The following is a 12842-nucleotide window of genomic DNA, read 5'->3' as shown; positions in this document are numbered from 1 at the left end:
GCGCTGTGTGGTCATTTTTGCTGTGTGCTTTGGGTCATGGTCATGTTGGAAGGTAAAACCTTCTTCCCATTGACAATTTTCTGGCAGAGGGCAGCAGATATTCCTCAAGAATTTGATGGTATTTTGTCCCATCCATTTTTCCTTCTATCCTGATAAAAGCTCCAGTCCCTGCTGCAGAGAAACACCCCCATTAACAGAATATTACCACCTCCATGCTTTACTGTAGGAATGGTGTTATTTGGATGGTGAGCTGTATTGGATTTCCGCCAGACATATCGTTTGGGGTTCAGGCCAAATAATTAAATTTTAGTCGAGATGAGTCTTCACTGTGTGCAGTAATAAAGTGCAGAGTACCTCTGAAAATAGATATTTCCAGTTTCATTACACACTGTAACTTGTATGTTGCATTAGGAGGGATATTCTGAACTGCACCCACTCCACCAGTCCAGTGTTCCTCTGTTACCTCACTCCCAGTAACATAAATGGGGTCCAACTGAGCACTTAGCACTGACCTCATGCATTCTCACTGTTAACTCCTTAGCTTCCTGTACATTGTGGCCAGGTCATGGATCTCTGTAATACTAGTCTGCTCCCAGGTGCTATGGAAGACAGATCGCAGGAGATGGTGCCAGAACATCAAGCCCCTTGCTACCGGAGGACCTGTCACCTTACCGGGTACCACACCTAACGACTGGTTGCTTGTAGCGTGTTTCTTCACTTGGTTACACATAGCAACTACACTCCTCCTTCCTTGTCTTGCCGAGTTAACCTTTTGTAGTGATGTTAACTCCATACCTAATAGTGCGTTACAGACCCAGGTTCTTTGGAATACACCAGATCCAGCATCCACCCCTTGAATCACTTCAGACCAGGCTTAGCATGGTTATTGTAACTTTACTAACCATGATGCGGCATACAGATCAATATGAACAACATTTTTTCCCTAACCATAACTAGAATAATCTAGTGGCCCAGGCACACCTCCGTGAGGCGAGAGTCCATATAGGCAAGGTCCATGACTTGAATGCTGTCCATTAGACATGCGCACAGCCAAAAAATGTGTTCATTTTCGTTTTCGTTTCATTAGTTTATTATTTTTTTTCGTTTTTCGGGTCATTCGTTATGATCGCGATTCGTAAATTCGTTCATTCGTAAATGCGTTCATTCATACATTTGTAATTTCGAACTTTCGTTCATTCGTACATTTTTACATTTGCACATTCGTAAATTCGTACATTCGTAAATTCGTAAAATCGTACATTTGTAAATTAGAAAATTCGGAAATTTGTAAATTCGAAGTTTGAAAATCCAAAAACCCGAAAATTCAAAAATCTGAAATAGTAACTAACTATTAAATTATATGTATTGTAATTTCCTTTCAAATTTGACTGTCAGTGAACGTAACAAATACGAATTTATCCGAAGTTACGAATTATCCAAAACGAATGCTGCATCTAAACAAATGGAATGGAACAGATTAATAATAAATAATAATATTAAAATGTTATTATTATTATTGTTATTTATTATTATGAATTCATTACGTTCCATTCCATTTTTTTGGATCATTCATAACTTCGGATAAATTTGTATGTGTTACATTCACTAACAGCCAAATTTGAAAGGAAATTACAATACCTATAATTTAAAAGTTACTAGTAATTACTAATAGTTAAATTATTATTAGTTAACTATTATTTCAGATTTCCGAATTTTCGAATTTACAAATTTACGAATTCACTAATTTACTAATGTACGAATGTACATTCGTAAATTGCGAATGTACGAATGTACGAATGCCCGAATTTACGAATGTCCAATTTTATCGAATTTACAAATATTCTGAAAAATTCGTTAAACGGGTTTTCGTTAATTCGGATATTCCCGAATTAACGAATTTGTCGAAATTTGTTAAAAAACGAATTCTGAACGAAACGAATTGCACATGCCCACTGTCCATGACCCGCGGTATCTTCAGCACCACACGTGCGCTCACAGGTGTGTCTCCATTGCGTTCTGCTCTCCAGCCACCAGTCAGTCCCGCTCTCTCTTATATAACAGGTAAGCCCGCCAAAACCAAAAGCCCGGGAACTGAGCCAAAAATTTTAACCCCTTCTCCAGCCTGGGCCTGCTGCTAAATAACCACCTACACATATATTACAACCTACCTACACTCGCCCTCCCTTTTTCTCATGTTGTCCCAGCTGCGACTAACTAAAACCCCAAATAATAGCACATCACATAGTGAATTACTCATAAACAATGAATAGTTAAACAGACTGAACAAGAATGTACAAACTTCACAGGCAGTACAACCAACGGTATAAATTTTAAAACATTATAAGAATTCTGTAAGTTTTAGACATAAAAGATAGCATCTGGGAGCCAGACCCTTTCTCCCGTGGCCGGGTGGGTCTTCGATACACCTGATAATTGGCATAGTCCTGCTTAACCAGTTCCACTCTGTCCATGAAAATATGCCTACCAAGGTTTCATTCCTTGTAGATTTAATGAAAGCGGGCATGAGTTAATTCATTCTGATTCTGGAATTCTCAGAGGTGCCACAGAACATGGAGCTTCTCCCAGACAGCTCTGCCCTATTTTTCTGGCCTCTCCTCCTCGAGCTGTCTGAACAGTATCTTCAGCACATAAGGGGAATATAAACCTGTATTTGTCAAAAACATAATTATCAAAGTGTCTTTGCATCCAAGACAATTGAGTCAGCTTCTGGCCTAGGGGAACCATTCCTCATGGGAGATATGCATCCTCGGGACGGTGCTATCATTGCGAGGGCCAGTCTTTTTTTGGAGGTGAATGCAGAGAACACTGGAGTCGCTGCTTCCTCAGAAACCCAAGGTAAAGGTATGACAGCCTCTGGAGAGGTGGAATGTTGCTTCCCACTACAACTCCAGGAAATCTTCACCAACTTTTCCAGACAGCAAGGTGAAGGCTGGGGAGACCCTGGGACCCCAGATGAGGTAGTAGCAATAGGCGTTTCTGGAATAAACGGCAAAAGCACCAGTTGGTCAGGATCCAGCATGGACATAGTGCTAGTAACATCTGGGAGGGGTATGGTGAACATTGCTGCCACTGTAGGTGCCAACAGCGCAGCAGCAGAGGACATTTCAGAGCCTTGCAGACAGGAGGTGGGCTGAGCCGAGAACAGGTGGTTCTCCTGTTGAAGGCGCTGAGGTCAGCTGCTCGACCCCAGGTGCCATGGGAGGGGTCAAGCCAGATGCTTCCTGAAGGAGAGCAGAGCAAGTGAGCTTGCAGCAGTGGAGGGGCAGGAAGGAATTGTAGGTGTTCGAGATGTCAGCACTCCATCAGAGCTAAGGTGGGAATGTCCCTCTGTCTCTTCCATGCAGCAGTGGCTGGTGCAAGTAGCCCAATGGGTGTATTCCATGCAGCGAATGTGGCACAATGGGCAGACAACTCGCAACTCATGTCTCCCTTGCACCTGGCAGTGAGCAAGTACCGCTAAAGGCCGACACAAGAGGTCGGTGTCCAGCACAGGGATCAGTTTCTGCCAAGGATACATGGTAACGTTGAGATGTGGCAAACCATGTGGAGATCTGAGAGCTTCTGGGTTTTGGATGTTAAATACATCCCTTATCAGGATTCCAGCCAGTCAAGGAACAGCGTCTGACTCAATCCGAAGCACTTCATGGTAGTCACGTTCCAAGTCTCTAAACAAGTTCTAAAAACTGACTAAACAGCCATGGTCTCTTTAGAGGTGTTCTTCAGTTGTGTGTGGTGGTAGGGTTGCCACCTCATCCCTATAGACCCAAACATATGAATTACACAGGTTCTGATGCTAATTTAATGCAGATAAGGCACCAAGTAATGTTAATTACCACCCTAATCAGTCACAGTCTAATTAATATGTGTTCGGTTTTAAAGGGATAAGGTGGCAACCCTATGTGATGGGCGTATACTGCGGTCTATGCCAAGTTTGTTGGCAGGGTCATCTGCACCCGTGCATGTGGGGTAACTCTCCTGTGTGTGGTGTAACTCTCTTGCGGACCAGGAGGAAACTGCGGTCATGTGAACAATGTGGTCCAGCTACTAAATAGCGAGCTACATATATATTACAACCTACCTACATGTAGGCTGTTAATCTGCAAAGACCTTGCTAGGCTCTGCTAACCTTTCTGGACCCCTGGAACAGACGGGGACAATAAAACCCTGTTAGTGGTTGAGTGTTACTGGCGGTGGACTGTAGTTTTGTTTTTGTATACCAGAAGCTATAGACTGTTTTATGTTGCTTATGCTGCCGAGAAGCTCTTTTCTTTTGCCTGGGTTTTGAAAATAAAGTCAGTTTTGCTTTTACAAAGTGGGCTGGCTGGTGATCCTAGGCTCCTTCATATTACAATACATATTAGGGTTGCAATGATACTGTTATTGGTGCCGATACTAAGCATTTGCATGAGTACTTGTAATCGTACAAATGCTCCAATACTAAAACCATACTTTTTTGTGTGGTGCAATTTGAGCCCATACAAAATGAATGGGCTCAAATCACACTGCAAAGAATCGCATATGATTTGAACAGGAATGCAATTGGAGCCTATACAAAATGAATGGGCTCAAATTGTGATGCAATTCCTGTCTCAATCGCATGCAGTTTTCCGCACTGCTCCTGTGTGAACCCAGGCTTGTCGTAGTGACTGCAGGAAACTGCATGTGATTCGGACAGGAATTGCACCGCATTTTTGTTCAAATCACATGTGATTCTTTTCAGTGCAATTTGAGCCAATACACTTTGTATAGGCTTGAATTGCACCGCATTGCATGCAAAAAATAGTTATCGTTAATTGGTATCGGCGAGTATTTGATAAAAAGTATCTGTACTCCTACTTGTTCTGAAAAAACTGGTATCGGTGCATTCAAAATACAGTGCTTTGTACACTGGTCCAAATAATTTGGTGGAGGGGGATTATGGCGTGGGGTTGTTTTTCAGGGGTTGGGCTTGGCCCCTTAGTTCCAATGAAGGGAACTCTTAATGCATGAGCATACCAAGACATTTTGGACAATTTCATGCTCCCAACTTTGTGGGAACAGTTTGGGGATGGCCCCTTCCTGTTCCAACATTACGGCGCACCAGTGCACAAAGCAAGGTCCATAAAAACATGGATGAGCGAGTTTAGGTTGGAGGAACTTGACTGGCCTGCACAGAGTCCTGACCTCAACTCAATAGAACACCTTTTGGATAGTGGATACTGATCTTCTCATCCAACATCAGTGCCTGACCTCACGAATGCGCTTCAGGAAGAATGGTCAAACATTCCCATAGACACCCCCCTAAACCTTGTGGACAGCCTTCCCAGAAAAGTTGAAGCTGTTATAGCTGCAAAGGGTGGGCCAACTCAATATTGAACCCTACAGACTAAGACTAGGATGCCATTAAAGTTCATGCGCATGTAAAGGCAGGCATCCCAATACTTTTGACAACATAGTATATATATATATATATATATATATATATATATATATATATATACACACACACACACACAATATACGGTATTGTGTGTATACTGTATATTCAAACCGCAATACTTGACTTTTTAATATGTTCATTGTTATTATTATTATTAACCATACATTGATGCCCAGTGGTGAAAGGATTGGGAAGCTTTGTACTAGTCTTTTTAATACATCACCGAACATCTCTCTCCATTTTCTCTGCCTATTCTGTAGTTCTACGATTAACACATCACAGTGGCTGGGAGCACCACAATGGCTTGGGCTAGTTGGCGGCCAGGAAGATGGGTGACTGGAAACTCTGTGCGTTGATGATTATAGCATGATGTCCCTGGCTCATTTTATTCAAATTGGACTTAATCAAAGTGCATGCATATTAAATATTATGTAGGTGTAACAGTTACAGGTATTATCTGCTTTTCTCTCCAGAAAGACAGAGCCATCTTGTTTCAGGCATCATCCAGGGTCAACATGTACTTTCTGGACTGGCATGCTGGCTAAAAAAATTATGCAATCATATAAATTCTGGTGCCTGTGCAGTTCTTGGCTGTGTTGATGTCTTATATAAATCTGCCCCTGCAACAGCCTCTCTGTATGAAGCTAAAAATGTTGTGCCACGTTTGAGGTGCCCCTGGAGGAAGTACATTATGTTACAGTTTTTAGGAATGATCGTAGGCAGAAATGTTTGTGTGGATTTACTTGTTCCTGTTCCTGTTCCTGTCCTCAAAGTGTGCTAAAAATGTGTACATAGGTTGCTAAGCTGAGAATCCTTCCATTTTTTATATGGCCTTTGGGTACTGTTTATATTATGCCTATAGTTTTGCCTTCTTTTGTGTTCCTTTATTCTTTGAGTAGAGCAACATAAAGCAATTGGATGTTTTCAGCTGATAATAGCGCTGGGATAGTAACACAATGATGAGCCCCCTGCCCAGGCCTCCAGTGTATATTCCTAGTAAAACCTGCTAGATATAAACACCATTTCCATTAGTGCAGCCTGACGTCTGTAGCACTGCCTAGTTCTCCAATGTGGAATGAGTAACAATCTGGGAAGTTACAACGTAAGTATGAATAAGAAATATAACAACCTATGTCGTTTCCCTGTCATATACTGAAACATTTTGGTCTTAGCCACGGTTCACACTGCCGCGATTTCGAATCCAACATGCTGTCGCGACTTCATCGCGGCTTGCATACAACTTCTTTAACCACTTGCCTACTGGGCAATTAAACCCCCTTTCTGCCCAGGCCAATTTTCAGCTTTCAGCGCTGTCGCACTTTGAATGACAAATGTGCAGTCATGCAACACTTTACCCAAATTTTTATCTTTTTTTCCCACACAAATAGTGCTTTCTTTTGGTGGTATTTATTCACTACTGGGGCTTTTGTTTTTTTTGCTAAACAAACAAAAAATGACCAAAAATTCTGAAAAAACAAACAAACTGTTTTGATAGTTTGTTATAATATTTTGCAAACAGGTAATTTCTCTCCTTCATTGATGTGCGCTGATGAGGCTGCACTGATGGGTACTGATAGGCTGCATTGATGGGCACTGATAGGCACTGATAAGGCGACACTGATGGACACTGATAAGGTGGCACCGATGGGCACTGATGAGGCGACACTGGTGGGCACTGATAGGTGGCATTGATAGGTGGCACTAATATGTGGCACTGATGGGCACTGGTAGGTGACACTAATAAGCAACACTTATGATGAGGCACTGATGGGCACTAATTGGCAGCACTGATCTGCACTGATAGGTGGCACTGGTGGGTACTGGTAGGTGGCACTGGTGGGCACTGATGAGGCGGCGGCGGCCCTCCGTGTTCAGGACCAATGTCCCTCTGACAGAAGCTGGTGATCGGGTTTATTTTTCTTTTTCATACTTCATGAGACAGAGTTAGGCTAATATTCATTACCTACTGGGTTATACTTCATCTCAAGGTGAATGGACACTGGTAGACCAAAGGTCTTTAGACAGGAAGTGATCCCCTATATAACCCCTCCCATACAGGAAGTATGGATGGCATGGTTGTTTGAGCCCTCTGAGCTTCAGGTCTCTAGTCCCACAAACGGTTCTTAAATGAATCAAGGGATTGACCAATCAGATCCATTTGACACAGGCTCTATATGCTTAGATAAATGATACCCGAGCCTCGCAAAGAAGACTCCAGATCCTGCAAGGTTTTACATGTAATGCGGCCTCCTGGCGCTGGATCATGCAGATTCAAGTGGAATCCTGGACACCGCACACCACACCACACACCACAGCTCTAAGGCATTCCTGCAGGATGCTGTACAGGTCCAAGTAGGAGTGGACCCTAAACATGAAAAGGGTACCAAGTCCTTGAAGGTCCTCAAGTGACAGGAACCCGCCATGATAGGTGAAGATTGGGCTCTTAGTTTCTAAGCTACCCTGGATGGGTACGTGAAACCCCTTTATTTACTTATTGTGGGGTGTCCCAGTGATTGTAACAATCAGTCAAGCTAGCTAGAGGCTGGACACCTGTGTGTAGTGACCATATGGGGGAGTTTTGGGCTAGCTGTGGGTGTTTGCAAAGTGTACCTTTTTTTGCTTGTGTCTTGCTGTTTTTCACCTGTATGATGGCGCACAACGGTGTGCCATTTCGCCTTGGTTTCGCCATGGTGCACGTGCGTTCGCAAGAGCGCTGCTGTGCTCAACAGTTTGTTTGGTGGCAATGGCGCACGCGGCTTCGCGAAGTCGCACATGCGCCGTAGCCTTTATCTAGGCACACGAAGATTTATGACATACGCGAATACAGCCGTGCCTGTTCGCCGGGGCCATGCACGTGCGTACGCACATATGCGCAAGAACGTTCAAGCTGTGTATACCAAGCATGCGGTGCTTACAGAAGGCAGCTGTGGGACACAGAGCAGGCTCTGAACCAGGCATTTGCATTATCCTTACCCGGGTCACATGAGTCACCAGGTGTTGCTTGGCAGGCTAAAGGTGCTTAGCAGGATTGTTGCATAGGGGCTTGGTGAGCCCTATTAAAGTGTCTACCTTATGAGGTGTGTTAATACTACACCCAGGTACTCTCTTTTTTTGGCTAGTAAATGTCTTCAAAAAAAGAGGAGTGGGACTAACACTACAGGGAGGGCCACACCTATGTCGTCAGTAGTTCCTGATGAACCTAGTCAAATCCCCTGAAAGACCAGAGGCATCTGGGCAATCTGAGCCTACAGTCAATGTTGCTGCTTCAACCTTTATTACCAAGGATGTACTGTCCTCGTCCCTAGCCAGGTTAGAGCACAGGATTGCTGGCATGATTGCCTCCATCCCGCAGTTGATGTCTACCTTTCAGTCGCAGAGGCTTTTGATCCAGTCACTTACTGAGATGGTTCGTTCTGCTTTTACGTTGCCTCTTATAGAGGTTACTGGGCCTGGTCCTCCTTGGGGTCCCTGAGGCCTCTTCAGGCCGCACAGGCTTTCCCCTTACACCCTCTGTTGGAACAGGCAGTGTATGCTGATTGGGAACATCCTGACAGGGTTTTTGTTCCTCCTAAGAGGTTTTCCCTTTTATATCCCATGGATGAAAAGTTTGTTAAGAAGTGGAGCATGCCAGCCGTAGATGCAGCAGTCTCTTCCTTAAACAAGAACTTGTCCGGTAGATAAAGCACAAGGCTTGAAAGACCCTGTTGACAAGAAATTGGAGTCATTAAAAGCTTCCTTTTCTTTGGCCGGTTCAGCTATTTAGCCAGCTGTTACAATAATTAGTATCTGCCAGTCCGTCAAGGATCAGTTCAGACGGCCGGAAAGGCCTAACTGGGAGGATGATCTGGCTGAAAATAAGACAGATATTCCTCGAGCACTGTGTTTTGCTGTTGACGCCTTAAAGGATTCAATACAGCAGGTTTCTCGTTTGGCTCTCTTGTCTGTACATATGTGCAGACTTTTGTGGCTTAAGAACTGGTCAGCCGAGCTTCCTTGTAAAAAGTTATTGGCAGGTTTCCCCTTTCATCTGGAACGTTTATTTGGTGATCATTTGGACAAATATAACCAGAAGAGTTCTCTACCTCCTGTGAAGAAAAGCACCAGGCATCCCTTGTTTAAAACTTAAGGGACTGCTTCATCAAGTGTCTCAGCGCCAGGGCAGTTCCGCCGCCAACAGGGCGCTAGAGCCAGGGGCAAGCCACAAGGCCAGGGCCAGAAAAAGCCCTGGGTCCAAAACTCTTTTAAACCCAGCACAAAGCCCTCTTTTTGAGGGGACGCCCCCACTCTATTGGGTGGGAGGAAGGCTGCTGCACTTTGCGGACATTTGGAGAACAATAGTTCAGGACAAGCGGGTCATCTCAACTATATCCCGCGGTTACAAGCTGGAGTTGCGGGGGGTTCCCCTCAGAGGTTTCTAAGATCCAGCGTTCCCTCGGAGCCTCCAAAAAGAGACTTATTGCTTTAGGCACTACATCATTTAGTGCATCAAGGAGATGATTGTAGAGGTTCCTGTATCCGAAAGGGGCGCACGGTTCTACTTGAACCTGTTTACGGTTCAAAAACCAAACAGGGACACAAGCCCCATTTAGACCTAAGATCCCTGAACCAGTATCTACTGATCCAGTCCTTTCGGATGGAGTCTGTCTGTCTGAAAATTGGTCTGGTTAGGAAGGGGGTTTAAGTGCCCAGTGGGTAAGTGGTTAAAGTGGATGTAAACCCGATTCATGAAATTTGAGCTGGGCACATACAGTGGGATAAAAAAAGTATTTAATCAGCCACCAATTGTGCAAGTTCTCCCACTTAAAAAGATGAAAGAGGCCTGTAATTGTCATCATAGGTATATCTCAACTATGAGAGACAAAATGTGGAAACAAATCCAGACATTCACATTGTCTGATTTTTGAAAGAATTTATCTGCAATTTATGGTGGAAAATAAGTATTTGGTCAGCTACAAACAAGCAAGATTTCTGGCTCTCACAGACCTGTATCTTCTTCTTTAAGAGGCTCCTCTGTCCTCCACTCATTACCTGTATTAATGGCACCTGTTTGAACTTGTTATCAGTATAAAAGACACCTGTCCACAAGCTCAAACAGTCACACTCCAAACTCCACTATGGTGAAGACCAAAGAGCTGTCGAAGGACACCAGAAACAAAATTGTAGACCTGCACCAAGCTGGGAAGACTGAATCTGCAATAGGCAAGCAGCTTGGTGTGAAGAAATCAATTGTGGGAGCAATAATTAGAACATGGAAGACATACAAGACTGCTGATAATCTCCCTCGATCTGGGGCTCCACGCAAGATCACACCCCGTGGGGTCAAAATGATCACAAGAACGGTGAGCAAAAATCCCAGAACCACACGGGGGGACCTAGTGAATGACCTGCAGAGAGCTCGGACCAACGTAACAAAGGCTACCATCAGTAACACACTACGCCGCCGGGGACTCAGATCCTGCAGTGCCAGACGTGTCCCCCTGCTTAAGCCAGTACATGTCCGGGCCCGTCTGAGGTTTGCTAGAGAGCATTTAGATGATCCGGAAGAGGATTGGGAGAATGTCATATGGTCAGATGAAACCAAAGTAGAACTGTTTGGTAGAAACTAGGGTTGTCCCGATACCACTTTTTTAAGGCCGAGTACAAGTACCGATACTTTTTTTCAAGTACTCACCGATACCGAAACTTTTTTTTAATGTCACGTGACAGTGTTTTTTGGGGGGTTTTTTTATTACAATTTTTTTACAATTTTTTGTTTTTTGTTTTTTTACAATGCTTTCTTTTTTTTTCTTTTTTTTTAGGGAGGGAGGGGGTGGATGGTGTCTGTGTGTTTTTTATTTTAATTTCTATTATTTTTTACAATATTTTTTTTTATTATTATTTATTGTAATACTTTTTTTTTTTTTTAGTCAGCCCTGTTGGGGGGCTTTGTGAGATACCATGGGTCTTAATAGACCCCTGAAATCTCCCCCTTGAGACAGAGAAAGAGACAGAGGATAGAGATTCCCCAGTTCCTTTCTCTGCAGCCTCAGCTGCACTGAAAATGAATAGAGAGAAGACAGCAGCTCCTCTCCATTCATAAACTGAGACATCATAATCACAGGAGATTAGATCAGTGATCACTGACTCTGTTCATTCATCAGAGGAAGGAGGATGACATGGAGAGGGACAGCAGAACGGAAGGGGACACGGAGGAAAACTGGAGGGGGACAGCAGCAGAAAGGAGGGGGACAGCAGCAGAATGGCGGGGAATATGGAGGAAGAAAGGAAGGGGGACAGCAGAATGGAGGGGGACAGCAGCAGAATGGAGGGGGCATGGAGGGGGAAGAAAGGAGGGGGACAGCAGAACAGAGGGGGCATGGAGGGGGACTGGAGGAGGATGCAGTGACTGTCAGCGGTGATTGGGTGTGGGGGAGTTACAAGCACGATCACCACTGTAGAGATCATTTCACTAAAGCAGCTGAAAGGGGGGGTGAAGCTTGTAAATCCCCCACTCACTGATCACCACTGGTATCAGGTGAAGTATCGGGAGCATTTGCCCGAGTACAAGTACTCGGGCAAATGCTTGGTATCGGTGCCGATACCGATATTAGTATCGGGACAACCCTAATAGAAACAGAACTCGTTGTGTTTGGAGGAGAGAGAATGCTGAGTTGCAACCAAAGAACACCATACCTACTGTGAAGCATGGGGGTGGCAACATCATGCTTTGGGGCTGCTTCTCTGCAAAGGGAACAGGACGACTGATCCGTGTACATGAAAGAATGAATGGGGCCATGTATCGTGAGATTTAGAGTGCAAACCTCCTCCCATCAGCAAGGGCATTGAAGATGAAATGTGGCTGGGTCTTTCAGCATGACAATGATCCCAAACACACCACCCGGGCAACGAAGGAGTGGCTTCGTAAGAAGCATTTCAAGGTCCTGGAGTGGCCTAGCCAGTCTCCAGATCTCAACCCCATAGAAAATCTTTGGAGGGAGTTGAAAGTCCGTGTTGCCCAGCGACAACCCCAAAACATCACTGCTCTAGAGGAGATCTGCATGGAGGAATGGGCCAACATACCAGCAACAGTGTGTGACAACCTTGAAGACTTATGCCCCATACACATGGTTGGAATTTTCCGACGGAAAATGTGTGATAGGACCTTGTTGTCGGAAATTCCGACCGTGTGTAGACTCCATCACACATTTTCCATTGGATTTTCCGACACACAAAGTTTGAGAGCAGGCTATAAAATTTTCCGACAACAAAATCCGTTGTCGGAATTTCTGATCGTGTGTACACAAATCTGATGCACAAATTGCCATGCATGCTCAGGTTGGGAAAATGACCTTTTTTAATATGGGAAAGGGAGACTGGTACTGGTAGTCGATGGGAGATTCAGAATCAGACAAAATAAGAATGT

At 44.3% G+C, this 12842-nt stretch overlaps 1 protein-coding gene across 1 annotated transcript in view; it reads right to left on the bottom strand.

Annotated features, from left to right (window-relative positions):
- The window catches only part of GJD3 (gap junction protein delta 3), an 84908-nt gene that overhangs the window by 27441 nt on the left and 44625 nt on the right, over positions 1-12842 (bottom strand). The window lies entirely within an intron of this gene.

This window comes from Aquarana catesbeiana, linkage group LG12, assembly GCF_042186555.1.
Source record: "Aquarana catesbeiana isolate 2022-GZ linkage group LG12, ASM4218655v1, whole genome shotgun sequence".
Lineage (NCBI taxonomy): Eukaryota > Metazoa > Chordata > Amphibia > Anura > Ranidae > Aquarana > Aquarana catesbeiana.
This window is presented reverse-complemented; position numbering and strand designations above follow the sequence as displayed.